The sequence below is a fragment of the Mobula hypostoma genome, unplaced genomic scaffold, assembly GCF_963921235.1.
Source record: "Mobula hypostoma unplaced genomic scaffold, sMobHyp1.1 scaffold_64, whole genome shotgun sequence".
Classification (NCBI taxonomy): domain Eukaryota; kingdom Metazoa; phylum Chordata; class Chondrichthyes; order Myliobatiformes; family Myliobatidae; genus Mobula; species Mobula hypostoma.
This window is the reverse complement of record NW_026948239.1, coordinates 351,023-366,641: the sequence shown is the minus strand read 5'-3', so window position 1 is coordinate 366,641 and position 15,619 is coordinate 351,023. Positions and strand designations below refer to the sequence as shown.

The 15,619-nt window shown below is 45.3% G+C and overlaps 1 pseudogene; it reads right to left on the bottom strand.

Annotated features, from left to right (window-relative positions):
* Window positions 1-9,605: 9,605 nt before the first annotated feature.
* Window positions 9,606-11,899, bottom strand: LOC134342130 (probable G-protein coupled receptor 139; annotated as a pseudogene).
* Between the last annotated feature and the right edge of the window lie 3,720 nt (window positions 11,900-15,619).

Here is a 15,619-nt window from a genome sequence, read left to right as displayed (position 1 = left end):
ATCTCTCCAATCACCTCCGGTTCATTACACAATACCCAATCCAATACATCTGATCCCCTACTGCGCTCAACGACAAGCTGATCTAGAGTTGTCTAGAAAGTTTGTTTGTCCTCAGATCCCAGATTATTTCTGCCGTGAGACCCACGGAGCAGCGAGATAGTGAATCACTCATACATTTTCGTGTCCCTCCAGTGAATATTCTGGCGATTGTGATCCTGTCCCGGGGAAAGTGCGGCCTCTCCACCCGCACCACTCGCTACCTGGTGGCCATGGCAACGGCGGGTCTATTGACCATCATCTTTGCGGTCATACTGTGGCGGGCCAGTTATTATTACTTCCCCGGGACTTTCCTCAACATCACTCCCGTGTACAGTGCGATCTCTGTCTCGAGAGAGGCAGCCGCAGAATACTCTGTCTGGTTCACTGTCACTTTTACGTTTGATCGGTTTGTCGCCATTGGTTGCTAGAAGTGGAAATCTAAATATTGCACCGGGAAAACTGCGGCTGTGGTGCTGACAGCAACCGGCATTTTTTTCTGTTTTGAGAATGTGCCCTCATTCTTTATGTATCAACCTGTGAAAGTGGTTGACAATATACCCTGGGACTGTATTACAAAACCGAGCTACAATACGGATCCCGGGTGGGTGGCATATATCTGATTTTTTTTTTTGCCATTCTGACGCGATTACTCCCATTCTTCTTAATACTGATACTCAACGGTCTGACAGTCAGACACATTTTAGGGACCAGTCGTGTTCATAAGGGGCTGAGGGGTCAGAACAAGACACAGAACCGAAGTGACCCGGAGATAGAGAGCAGGAGGAGGTCTGTGATCTTACTTCTCACCATCTCCGGATATTTTATCACCCTGTGGTCGGTGGATGTTGCCGAGTTCCTTTATTACCTCATTGCCGGGCGGCATCAAACTAAATACGCGATTTGTAATACATATTTGATCACGTTGGAGAGATGCTGATGATATTAAGTTGCTGCAGAAACACTTTTATTTATGGGGTGACACAGTCGAAGTTCAGAAAACAATTCATCAGAGCAGTGAAATATCCGTTCACGTCAATTATTCAACAAATTAATAAACAAAATATCTAAGTTCTTCCCAGTTGCGTTGATAATACTTTTGCACGTGACACTGCACAACTTTCCGGTCGGAGAACCTGGCAGCTAGGAGAATAGAACTGGTTTAGAGCCCAAGATAGACACAACCTGGGAACAGACCCTTCGGCACAGGCAGTCCACGACATCCACATCCTGCCAATTACTGATCACAGCCTACCTTTTATTTCACCATAATCCTGATCTCGGCATCGCCGTACATCCTCTAGATAAATAATTCTGCTCCTGTGCAGTCACACGAAGAACGGGTGGAATTTACACTGAACGCCTGGGAGATCAGGTCGGGCGTGGTCCATGCTCGGATTGAGTGTCCAACTTGGGCACATCCCCGAACACGTTATGAGCTGAGAACATTCACGTGTACAGAGATCCTAACTTCATCTGTCGAGTTCATCTGTGTCAGGTCTTTGGTATAAAAACTGTGATGTTTATTCACACGCACAATATCTTAAGTTCCATTTATCATCTGCGAAAAGTCTATTTCTAAAGGTAGAAGCGTGCATGACATCAATCTTCCTCATTTCCCAAAGTGTTAGTTAGGTGATAGCAAAAATAAAAAGTGAACGCGACAAAGTAAAAGCTGACGATAGACTTTTTAGTAAGGATTTAGGCGAAGGCCCGATGGTTAAATCAAACTGTCAAATGGCATCGGATAGACAATAAAATTATAGGGTATAAGAACAGAATTTTGAAAATTCTTCCTTCAACTTCTCCACTTTTCTTTCTTAGGTGATCTGTCCCAAACATCTCAATCAATCCCCAACCCCAAACGTCTTCCTTCTACCAAAACCGTTAGCCCCTTCAACAATCAATAACTTTTGATTATGTACGCCCAATGAATTGGCTTCTGAACCCTCTGTGGCATCAAATTCGGGTCCTCTTCAAATCAATACCAACATTGCATTTGTCTTCGTTCATCCGACTTAGCCTGTAAATTTGCCTTCACCGATTCCAGAACAAGGACTCATAAGTTCACAAACAGTTGTTTTTTCCTATTGCCGCCCCCCTCCCCCGTTAGAGCCTTCTCCACATATGAATAGTTCGCTCCAAAGTGCACCCCCTTAACCTCCATACACTGTATTCTATCTGTCACATCGTTGTCCACTCTGTCCGGCTGACCCCGAGCCGGCAACTCTTCTGGTCTGTGCAGGCAGATACTGCCCATCTGAATCCCATCCGTCAGCAAACTCTCCACTGCTCAAAGGCTCGTTTATCACCAGTTCCCCGGCTTATCCCTGTTCCCTGTTCCCCTAATATAATGACGCTACACCAGCTATCTCCCGGCCATTCGATTTATTACTTATTATAGGGAGGGTGCAAAGATCCTTGAAAATGTCACAGCAATCTCTGTTCTTGTCTCCCGTAATATCCTGGGATAAAGATGATCAGGGTATGAGAACATTAATAAAGAAATCCAACACAATATCCATTCCAATGTAAATAAGCCCCATACAGCACAGTCCCCTCCAGTGAACTCGCCATCTAGGTCCGTTTCGCGGGTAAATGTAGAGGTGATATATTCAGTTAACTCTGTGGTTGTGCACACGGATCACCTTTCAAACGAGGTTGTAATTCTGTCGGAATGAAAGGATGCTGTGAAGGGGGGAATGGATAGCCACGGGAGGGCTGTGGGACAGGTGGCAGGAAAGTAATGCGTTGGGGGAGGGCAGGGGTGGCCTGGGCGTGGTCACACCCAACACACCAGGCAAAGACATATAATTCTATATAATGTGTTTACTGATCGTTGCAGAATGTCGCTTCCGTGCTTCATGCTCCCTATCCTCTCCCTATCCCTTATCCCATTCATGAATTCCCTCACTCTGCCCCCTTCCACTTCTCAGTCCACAATCCGAGACCCATATCAGACTCAAGTTTATGATCACTCACGTATGTCTTGATTTTTTTCCTTTGTAGCAGTAGAGTGCAATACATAAAATTGCTATAATATTGTCTCAGGAAAAAGTCTCAGGCACCCCACCTATTTGAACATATATACCTCTATATACGCCTAAGACTTTTGCACAGTACACTAAAATCCACGATTTAGGTCTCTCTTATCTGTTTACTAACAGGAATGTTTCATGCCACCTTATGCCTTGTTAATGTATTGACATGATTCCTGCAATGCACAGGGAACTGGCTTTATCCAGGCTGACTATACTTAGACAGATCTACTCATGTTTCCTGGCCATGCCCTTAATTCCCATTGGCAATGCAGCTGGTGGAATTATCCCAGCACTGTTCATTACTCTAACCTGAACAGTCTGCGACCAATGTCTTCTTAAAAGCTTCGCACCTATCTGGCGGTCCTTTACTAATATAACATTTGCAAGCTCCTTCCTTATGGCATCGAATTGAGCGTTCGCACTATTGAGGGATTTGAACTGAACGTCGGTCTTTGTTTTGTCTCTCTGACAACCTGTAAACCAGTAGAGTGGTGTGCACTGATCACAAACGAGTTCCCCACTGGCGCAGAGGCCACTTGTTCAGTCTCATCCCCCCTCAAGCGATCGACTGCAACCATTTGACATTCAGTACCACCTTCCCGGTACTTTCAAAAAACATCTGCAGAGACATTTAAGACATTTTACCCAGTGTAAACAATGAACACTTCGGCGGTCAAAGGAGGACAAATTCATGAATTATTACACCCTATTATTTTCAGTATACATTCTCTGAATCCCCTTCATCTACTTTCTGTTAACCATATGGTGTCCTCTTGTGTGATCGCAGCGTTGTGATCACCCCTTTCGGATTTATAAGTTTTTCACAGAAGACGTCGCTGTTTGTTCCCCCGTTTCCGATACTCTGTACATCGTGTGAACTACCGTGATTTCCTCCCGAGTCGATCATACAGTTCGTCTCTATTTCATGTCCGTCAAATCACTGATACCCCAGTAAGGTACGTTACCAGTCCTACCATCCAGAACCCCTCCTTATTTAGCCCTGTTCAGACATTTCAGCCGTTGTTTTAGCTGGACCAGATTCCGCTGCCGGCGTTGGTAAATTTCCTCCCGGTTCGCTACGGCCCACAGGAAATGCCGATGCCAAGAAAAATCCATTTGAGATCTTTCGGCTCCATGCATAGATGCATTTCAAAGGATCTGTTTTGTCGTCTGCTCGTCTTTTGCTCTAAATATATCTGTAGAAGCCTTCGGAATTCTCCTTCACCTTGCCTGCTATAAGAATATCGCGCCTTCTTTCAGCGCTCTAGTTTTCTATGCATTTTTATACACCTCGTACACCTCATTTGTTCCTGTTAACCAGGTCTATGTAGGGAAATACGGTGGGCGTTTGGGGTAAGGTCTCTCCTCCTGGATCGAGCCATAGAGGGGGCATCGTCAGTAGGAAGAGGTGGAGACAAGTGTCCGCACGTGGTAGGAGGATCCGGATAGGGGAGGGTGAGAAGCAGATGCGGTGCTGATGGTGGTCAGAAATTCGCTGCCTGGACAGAAGGGGTTGTCTCCATGTTTAATACCCTGTGATACTTCGGCATCGGGTCTTCTCCGAATCTCACTGCATTTCTCTTCATAGAAGCCGTTTGATCAGATTAATTCTTCCAGTATCTTTTTATTGACGCATACACATACGCCCTCCCCTAAATGAATGTATTCCCACCTGAATTCTTGCGGAATCCGTTGTATGTTTGTGTAACTAAATGGCTGTTTGTGGAGATGTAAACAGTGCGCATTCACGAGCAAGATACTGAGAATGGGTAGATAATTCCCTGAAGTTGACGGAGAAAATGATTCTTCCATAATACTGACAGAAGTGGGGAAATGGGGGGTTGCAGCCTGCGGTGACATCGTATTCCCAATGGTCATGTTAAACCGACCAAATCGTCAGTGCAGTTGGTCAGTTGCTGGTTTGAAGTCCGAAAAGAGCATCGTTCTTCTCTGTCAATGCGGGGTCGGTGTGTTTAAAGTTTCCCTGTGCGCAATGCATACCGTCGATCTCAGATACATATTCAAACACATTTCAGTTCAGTTCAAATTTGCAGCATATTCGATACTGCTGTTCCTTCCCACACCAAGTCATTATGTTTATACTGACCTTGGCGATATTTTATAATATATAATATATGTTATATCCTATACGTCATAAAGTAAATTTATCATGTATCATAGTCAACCAGTTCTTCCAAACGTCCCGCATTGCTCTCAATGTAGGACATTAGTTTGATATCTCGAACTCACTGGCTTTATCCCACTTTCATGTATTCACCTCTCTCTCTCTCTCTCTCTCTCTCTCTCACACACACACACACACACACACACACACACACACACACACACAAACAGACACCTTAGTTACTGACTTAGTCACGCTGGGGCACCGAGGACTGCCGTAGAACGAGGGATCTGGGAACACTGATCCATTATTCCTTGAAAGTGGCGTCACAGGTCGTAAACGGAGCTTTTGGCACATTGACCTTCTTCAATGAAAGCAGTGAGTACATGAGATGATATCTTATGTTGAAGTTCCATAAGATATCGTTGACGTCTAATTTGGAGTGTGTTGTGCATTTCCGCTCAGCTACGTACAAGGGGCATTGCATAAGATTGAAAGAGTGCAGGGAAAATTTACAGGAATGTTGCCTGGATATGAGTATCTGGCTTACTAAGAAAGATCGAATAGGTTGAGAGCTTATTCCTGAAAGCGTAGGAGAATGAGGGGAGATTTGATACAGATGTATACATTTGTAAAAGGCACAGATGGGCTAGATGCAACAGGCTTTTTCCACTGAGGTTTGATAAGGTGAAGTGTGAAAGGTGAAATGTTTCAAGGGACAGTGCTGTTAAGAAGGCATATCGAGTGTTGGCATTCATCAACCGTGGGATCGAGTTCAAGAGCCGTGAGGTAATGTTACGGCTATGTAAGACCTTGGTCAGACCCCACTTGGATTATTGTTTTCAGTTCTGGTCACCTCACTGCAGGGAGCAGATGGATAATAGAGAGAGAGAGAGAGAGAGAGAGAGAGAGAGAGAGAGAGAGAGAGAGAGAGAGAGAGAGAGAGAGAGAGAGAGGAAGAGAGAGAGAGGGAGAGAGCGAGAGAGAGAGAGAGGAGAGGAGATTTACAATGATGTTGCCTGGATTGAAGGTCTTACGTTACGAAAACAGGTTGAGTGAACTCGGCCTTTTCTCCTTGGAGTGACGGGGGATGAGCGGTGACCTGATAGAGGCGTATAAGATGATGAGAGGCATTGATAGCCAGGGGCTTTTTCCCAGGACTGAAATGGCTAACAGGAGGGGGCATAGTTTCAATGTGTTTAGAAATAGGTATCGAGGGGATTTCCGGGGTATTTTTCTTTCACACCAGAGTGGTGGGTGCGGGGAATGCACGGCCTGCGGCACTGGTAGAAGCGGATACAATAGGGTCTTTTAAGAGCCTCTTAGATAAGTACACGGAGCTTTCTAAAATAGAGGGTTATGTGCTTGGGAAATTCCAGGCAGTGTCTCGAGTAGGTTACATGGATGACACAGCATTGTGGGCCGAAGATTCTGCAATGTGCTGTTGATTTTTATTTTATATGTTCTGTGCAACGTGATGGGGAACGTCTTCATCGGATGGTGGTGGGAATATGTAACAATTTACAAGAGGTTGCGGATTCTGTATCCCCATGTATCAATATATGAATTAGTAGGTTATGTTTAGCTCTGGTGTGGTTTCAGATCGATAGGATTAGCCAGAGTAACAGTTCAGCACAGACTAGCCGGGCCGAATCGTCTATTTTCAGCAGTGGTGTTATCTGATTCTAAATTGAAATTGAACCGACACAGACATCTTCTCCCAGCACGTTCTGACACGAGAGTGCTGTTTCCAGCGCGGCTACACATAAATGTACTGTATATGCAGTATATGTAAATCAATGATGTATAAAGTTTGGAAAAAATATAATCCCTCCATACCTCCCTCTCCTGTCTTCTCCTATCTTTTTCGATCTCCCCCTCCACCATTAAGGGCAATATCAGGAACAATACGAAGATGAGGTATCTGCCGGATATACGCAGCCGGGATCAATCAGTTCCTTGTTCAGTAAAAGGAACATGACAGTGCCTGAGTAGGACAAGGGTTGGGTAAGAAATACCCCTTACTGAAAAGATAAAAGAGAAACCAAAACGATTGATTTTTAAAGTGTGGCTGCAGGGAATAGACGCCCTTAGCATAAATGGTGATCCATCTGTAGAACCACAGGAAATGGTCGAACTGTTAAATGAACGCATCTCATTTATAATTACATGTGAGACGGACATTGTGAGTTCACTGGAGGGGTCTATTGCATGTGAGAACAAATCAACATTAGAAGGGTTGGAGGTCTTCATGAATATGGTCTCCAAATTTGAGGAAGGACATTCTTACTATTGAGGGAATGCAGCATAGGTTCACGAGGTTAATTCCTGGGATGACGGGACTGTCATATGTTGAAAGATTGGAGCGATTGGGCTTGTATACACTGGAATTTAGTAGGATGAGAAGGGATCTGATTGAAACATATAAGATTGTTAAGGGATTGGACACGCTAGAGGCGGGAAACATGTTCCCGATTGAGGGGAAGTCCAGAACCAGAGGCCACAATTTGAGAATAAGGGATAGACCATTTAGAACGGAGTTGAGGAAACCTTTTTCACCCAGAGAGTTGTGGATCTGTGAAATGCTCTGCCTCAGAAGGCAGTGGAGGCCAATTCTCTGGATGCTTTCAAGAAAGAGTTAGGTAGAGCTCTTAAAGATAGTGGAGTCAAAGGATATGGGGAGAAGGCAGGAACGGGGTAAAAATTGTGCATGATAAGTCATGGTCACAGTGCATGGCGGTGCTGGCTCGAATGTCCGAATGGCCTTCTCCTGCACCTATGGTGTATTGTATATTGTCTATCCTAATATCCTCGCCTCCTGTATCCTCTGGGGAAACAAAGCACAGATTGTTGTGCCCTTCGAAGCGATCTTTGTGCCCTCCTTATCAAACAGTAATGAATGCAAAGGATGGCGGATGGACAATGTTGTGTCGCAATGTAAGACACAGATAAGCCGGGAACTACTGTAGATGAGCTTCACAACAGTGCAGGGTCAGACAATGGATGGGATTCAAATGGACAGGATTTACCTGAGGAGACAAGTGGTGTCGCCGGCGGGGGGTCAGTTTGACTGAGTGGGCAATGCAGTGACAGGTGGAATACAGTGCATGAAGTTGTGGGGTAGGACTTAAGAAAGAAAGATTAATGCGCAAAGAAGTTTCTAATTGCGGAGGTAATTCAGAAAAAAAAAGATTCATATGAAGTGACGAGTCCCAGCTCTGGATTTACTGAAGTCTAACGTGCAGGGCAATTGCTTAGTAAAGAAGCGAATGCAATTCCGGCAGAGGAATCGCATTTGATGCCACCGATGGCGTGGAGGACCGGTACGAGGGTGAAGTTAAAGAAAACAGTTTGATTGGTAATTGGTGAGGGGGTTCACAGTTTCTTGGTGAATAGACTTGGGTTGAGAAAGAGATTACCTGAGAAAGAACAGCAGAAGAGCTCGATGGAGCGAATGGCGGATTGTGCTTCTGTATCCTGTGGTTTAATGGTCTGATTCCGAGTCGTTCGACCGTCTGTATTGACCATCGGGCCTTCGCCCAAAGTCTATCGACAGCTTCTGTATCCTGTGGTTTAATGCCGTGTCATTTGACCGTCAGTGTTAACCATCGGGCCTTCGACCGAAGCCTCAATAAGCTGTCTGTCGACAGCTTCGATCGCTTTGCCTTCATGAACGGTCTTGTTACCTGCTAAAAGACACCCAGGGAAATGAGGAAGGAAGACTTCCTTCCTCACAACGTCATGCAAGTCACCATCAGCTACAGACTTTCTGCAGGTGATATTTGGACCCTGGAGAGACACTGCCTGTGCAGGGGGACACATCACAAAGCTGATACCAACTGACTGGACAGGCACACTCACAGCTGAAGTGAGGATCTCTGTACACGCCAGTGTTGTCTGCTCATAGCATTTCAAAGACCGTGCCGATGTTGGAGGCAATCAGCTAAGTCTCTTTGTGGCGCTGTCTGTTCAGTCTGCGTACGGGCCAGGCTCGATCTGATTCCCGGAGCGCTCAGTGTGGATTCCGCCCGTTCTCCTAGTGACGGCAGTATTTCCGCTAGTTTCCAGTTGTTCCGTTTCCTCTCCGTCACCGAGTGCAACGGCTTTTAGGCCACTCGACCGGTGAGTATTTACACCGGAGGGTGGGATTCGTTATAGAAAGTGGTGTGGCGGTGACGACAGCCGGAATATAGCGAAAGAGAATAAAACAATAAAAGGTAGGTTGAGTTTAATAGTTGATTAAGGGTTACGTGGTGGGCTGTGGGTGCGGGAGGGGATGTTTCCGAGCTGCGTCTTTCTCGGAATCTAAACCAATTTTATTCTCGCATGTGCCACGATCTTCGGTGCCCGCCGGTTCGGTAACGTCAAGACAGAAAGAAATCAGCGACCGCCTCGGAGAGGCATTAGATATTGCGTTTGTTAATCATTTGAGTAATTGACGTGAGAGGATATTTCGCTGCGCTGATGAACTGCTCTCTGAACTTTGTCTGCGTTACCCCATAAATAAAAGTGTTTGTACAGCAACTTAATAACATCAGCATGTAACCGCTGTGTTCAACTATGTATTCCGTAACGTTGTAACTATTCTGATCCAACCCGGCGATGGTGTAATAAAGGAATTCGGCAACACTCACCGACCACAGGGTGATGAAGCTGCCGGAGATGGTGAGAAGTAAGATCACAGACCTCCTCCTGCTCTCCATCTCCGGGTCACTGCGGTTCTCCGCCTTGCTCTGACCCCTCAGCCCCTTACGGACGCGACTCGTCACTAAAATGTGTCTGACTGTCAGAGCGTTGAACAGTAGTATTAACACGAACGGGAGCAATGGCGTTAAGACGGTAGAAAACATTCTATATCCCACCCACCCGGGATCCTCAAAGTAGGCCGGCTTTCGAATGCAGTCCCAGGGTATGTTGTTAATCACGTTAACAGGACGAAATATAAAGAAGATGGGCTCATTTTTAAACCAGAGCAGAACGCCGGTTGTTATCAGAATCACAGCCGCAGTTTTCCCGGTGCAATACTTTGCTTTCAGCTTCTGACAACAGATGGCGACAAACCGATCAAACGTAAAAGTGACGGTGAACCAGACAGAACAGTCTGTGGCTGCCAAACCTACGGCGTAGATCACACTGCATACGGGGGTGATGTCCGGGAAAGTCCCGGGGAAGTAATAATAACTGACCCGCCACAATATGACCTGAAAGATGATGGTTAGTAGATCGGCCGTTGCCATGGCCACCAGGTAGCGGGTGGTGCAGGTGGAGAGACCGCACTTTCCCCGGACAGGATCACAGTCGCCAGTAAATTCACTGGGGGAACAGCAAAAAAAGAATGAGTGAATTGCTGTCTCGCCGCTCCATGGGCTGGATTAGCTGAAAATTGACAACAATAAAACATTGCGAACAACTCATTTCTGGAGTTTTAAAAGTTGTAAAACGGTACGGTGCTCGGTACTGGAATAGGATCACTGTTTTGGAAGTAGGCAATGTCAACTGATCACGGAGGGCGCTTTGTAGAAATCAATATCATTCCCCCATCATCACTTTATTGGCTGATTTGTAAAGCCTGGATACCTCGTCCGCTTTCTCAGTGATGGTGATCGCCGCGTTCCCGTCAGCTAAACTCTGCCACTCTCCGCGTACCGAGAAGCTCGGTCCCTCCACTTCTTTCCATTGACAAATTTCAATGTAAATTAGTTTTCTAGTTCGACTGCCTTCGCTTCCCCCTCGGTTTCAGTTTGCACACAGGGGCCTCGGCTGGCATGCTTCTTTAAAATTCTGCAAGTAATATTTACCGGGGCTCCTACACCCATTCCTTTCTGATCGGTGACAATGTGTCCGATCAGAAAGTTCCAATCTTCTCTGACCGGATGAACGTTTCAGATATTTTGCTCGTTAGTGCTTAAAGCAACCAATTCCTAAAGCGCAGTTACATGGAAACATCTGCCTGTTTTAGATGTCGCTCCAAAGCACTGCAGTGTTTCTCTAAATGATTCGATGCTTATTGTTCCAGAGCCGACTATGGCCTTTACCTTACCCTGTCTGACCTCTAACGGAAACCGCTGTATTGGCTCAAAACTCCCGCATCACTTCACGGAACAGGACATGGAAACAAACCCTGGTGCGCTAAAGCGCGCACAGACCCTGATTTAAATGTTGGAAACTCCGGATGGTTTGGAATCTAAGTCACGTGATGTCTACCTCTCTCCCCTGAATCTCACCGGCGATCCGCTTCCCACGTTTCTTTCACATTTGCAGCAATTTCTTAAAGCACAGCGTAATGCCTTTAGATTTGAATTTAAAGCAAGTTACACTATTGATATGGAATAATACCAAGTAGCCCATAAAGCTACCGTGCGATTATAAAGGGTTACATTAACAACGGCATCACAAGGCATCCGTTAGTCTTGCGAGACCATGGATCTGCGCCTGGAAAGTCTTCACTCTCCAGGGCGCAGACCTGGGCAAGATTGTATGGAAGACCAGCAGCTGCCCATGCTGCAAGTCTCCCCTCTCCACGACACCAGTGTTGTCCAAGGGAAGCGACATCACAACGCTGTCAGTAACTGGACGAGTCCAAACACTGTACACACAGAACAGCAAAAGATAGTTCTCCTATGTTCTTACCAGGAACACCAATAACGGCAATGATCATGTGCCATATCTTTCTCACGCGGTAGAATGTTTCAAGCATTCTGTGTGAGATTCAGCCCGTCTCCCAGCTGCCCACGATCTCGCTGAAGAAACTCTGAGCTGATGAATCTCCACGCTCATTCATTTATACTCGCTCCAGCACACTGAATATTCAATACTACACAAGGCTGACGTGTCTTCCAACAGCTGGGGTACAAATAAACATGATGTCATTCAAGTAAAATCCCAATTGTGATGAGGTATGGATAGCTTGAAACAAAATTGCAAAATCTCAATGACGAAATAATTACGATCCGAGAAGACAGTGAATATGTTTGTGAAACACTCTCAGGCTAAACTCTCGGTTTCATAATTGCTGTTGTGGGAGTAGTTAACCCTTTCCTCTCCAGCTCTGAGGAACGTCTCGGCCCGAAATGTCGACTGTTTGTTTGCTGATTTCCATAGATGCTACCTAATATGCTGAGCTCCTCAATCATATTGTACGTGCATCAAAATAATACAACCCCTGACATGGTAAATCTTCCTCTTCTTCTTGCGCCCTTAACTCCTGGTGGAGTCGTCGGGGCGCCGTCGTGACGAGCTTTGCACCATCTTTCCGGTGTGCTCATCATGCGGCGTGTCTTGCGCATCCGAAACCTGGCGGAGCCCAACCCTCTCCAGGTTTGACCACAGACGATTTCCTCCAGCTAGGTGGCTCGCCTTGGTCGGGAGCACTTGGCTGTTATAGTTCATCTGTAAACCTCTCCGTCCCGGCCGGGGACTTTATCATGGAAGTCTTTCGCCCAGTGGTGCCTGTTAACACCACCCCCTCACGTGGTTTAGCCCGCCAGCTGACGCGGTTTACCGGGGTATGGCGCTTTGAGCCAACACGTGAGAGATTTAGGAGATGGATGGGGACCAGTGATACCCGTCCACCCTGTCTGGTAGGGAGCAGCATGCCAGATATCAAAGGTATTACCTCTGTCCAGAGCCCCCTGTACCCCTATATGGTAAATCAGCTCCCATCAAATTTCACATCCGTATAAGGCATAGTAATTCAATGCCCATCCACATGGCTCCCGAAATGATGCAAATGCTTAAACCGACAGAGAATCTACATTGATTACAGTTAGAACAACAATGACAATTGTTTTGCGGGTGTACTGAATCGGGAGCGTTGTTGACCGTGAGATACAGAGGTGATAGCAAGTGTGTGAAACCTGTAGAATTTTCTCTATTGCAGCAGAAATATGACCTAAAATGTGTACAGACTTTCATGTACGTTCTAAAAATAGACTAAGAGAACACAATTAAATAAACAACACAAAAAACATTGTGCTTGTTAATTTATTTATCGTGAAAAATGATCCAATTTTACATGTATTTGCTGGAAAGGTATGTGAACCTCTGGGTGAACGCGTCCTACAAAAGCTATTTGAAATCAAGTGTTCCAATCAATGAGATAGGGTTGGAGGTGTGGGTTGTGGAAATTACCTGCCCTATTAAAAACGAAACACAAAATCAGGTTACTGATCGAGCCTGCTCTTCTCAAAGAGGATCTGTTTATCGACATCATGCCTCAATCGAAACGAATTTCAGACCTTAGAAGACGAAGTGTAGAGATACATGACGCTGGAAATAGCTACAGAAGTATTTCTAATGACCGGAGTGTTCAGAAGTCCACAAATAGAGAAACTATCAACAAGCAGAGGAAACTCGGTGCTGTTGCTACTCTCCCTGCGGGTGTGCATTCTGCAAAGGTCACGCCAAGCGAACAGCGTGCAGTGCTGAAGGAGGTGAGAAAGAACGCAAGGGTAACAGCAAAAGACCTGCAGAAACCTACAACTTGCGGCTCTGTCCATGTGACTACTATAAGAAAAACGCTGAATATGAATGGTGCTCATTGAAAACACCACGGAGGAAACCACTACTCTCCAAACAAAAAAACTAATAACATTGCTGCACGTCTCGAGTTTGCAAAAGGCGACCTCGATGTTCTACAATGCCTCCGGGACAATCTTCGGTGGGTAGATGAGAAAAAAAAAGTTGAACATTTTGGTGATGGAGGATGAGCGGTGACCTGACAGAGGTGTATAAGATGATGAGAGGCATTGATCGTGTGGATAGTCAGAGGGTTTTCCTCGGGTTGAAATGGCTAACACGAAGGGGCATAGTTTCAGGGTGCCTGGACATAGGATAGAGTTATCACACAGAGAATGGTGAGTGCGCGGAATGCACTGCCTGCGACGGTGGTGTAGGCGGATACAACGGGGCCTTTTAAGGGACTGTTAGATAGGTACAAGTTGCTTAGAAAAAGTGCTATGCAGTTGGGTAATTCTAAGCAGGTTCTAAAGTAGGTTACATGGTCGGCACAATACTGTGGGGCTCAGGGCCTGGAATCTGCTGCAGATTTCTATGTAAATGCTCATTGCAGGTCTGGAGGGAAAAGGGCCCTGCACACCAACGCCAAAACACCGTCCCAGGTTTGGTGCCGCAGGGCCTAGACAGCCTCCACCCGCTGAGGGAAAAACGAATTCAAAATTGTACCAAGACATTTTTCAGTGGGATTCTAGTGTAGTAATCCATCACCTGAGGCTTAATGGAAGTTGAATAATGAAACAAGCATTGATCCGAAAGATACGAGTAATTCAACAGCAGCATGGTTTAAAAAGAAGAAAATTCTTGTCCTGTAATGGTCAAGTCAAAGTCCTGAACTTAATCCGTGGAAATGTTGTGGATGGACGTGAAGTAAGTAGTTGATGCAAGGAGGCCTAGCAACGCCCCAGAGTTGAAGCGGTTTTGTCAGGAGGAATGACCTAAAATTCCTCCAGGTCAATGTGCAGGACTGATCAATTGCTACCGGAAAGGTTTGTTTAAAGGTATTGCTGTACAAGGTGCTCACACCTGTATCGAAAGCAAAGGTTCACATACTTCTTTTTCCCAACAAATATATGTAACGTTAGATAATATTTTTTTTCTTTAAGTAAATGAACAAGTATAATATTTTATGTTACTTATTTAATTGGGTTTTCTTTATCCAGTTTTAGGACTTATGTGAAGATCGGATCACATTTTCGGTCATATTTATGTAGAAAGAGATCAAATTAGACAGGGTTCACAAACTTTCCAGCACTGTAGATAGTCATATGTAACTATTTGATATTCTGAATTGCACTTTTTCTGCAAAGATAACACGACATTGTATTTTCTGTTTTTTTTTCGTGACATGCTACCTCGATGAATTATCTGAACTGAGTAGCACAAAAGAAGAGCGTTCGCTGTGTCTACATACTCGTTGCAGGAAAAGGCAGTGGATCATTGGGTATGGGACGGAATTCATCAATTTGTCAGATGGTCAGCGAAGGGCAGATAAGGGTCAATACTGAGGCGCTGGGTGATTACTTTCCATGGGTGAGTAGGGCTGGAATATTCACAAAGAGTGACGGGGTTGTCGAGAGCGCTGATGTAGAGACAGACAAAGAAATGGAAGTTCGAACATCAATGAAGGTGGGAATGTAGTTCAATACATTCCGATTACCTGCCTTTTCTGACTAGGAGGGTCATAATCTATAAATATATAATATTGGTCTGATTAGAACATCTCAATGTTTCTGCTTCCCGTCAGTAAAGGATGTGATTGCAGTGGAGTTGATGCAAAGGGTTTTCACCAGGAAGCTGCCGAACATGGAACATTGCAGAAATTCAGGAATCATACTCTCCTTGAAATGAAGGAGGAATAGGTGTTTCATACAAACCTTAAAACATGATTAGCGACATACAT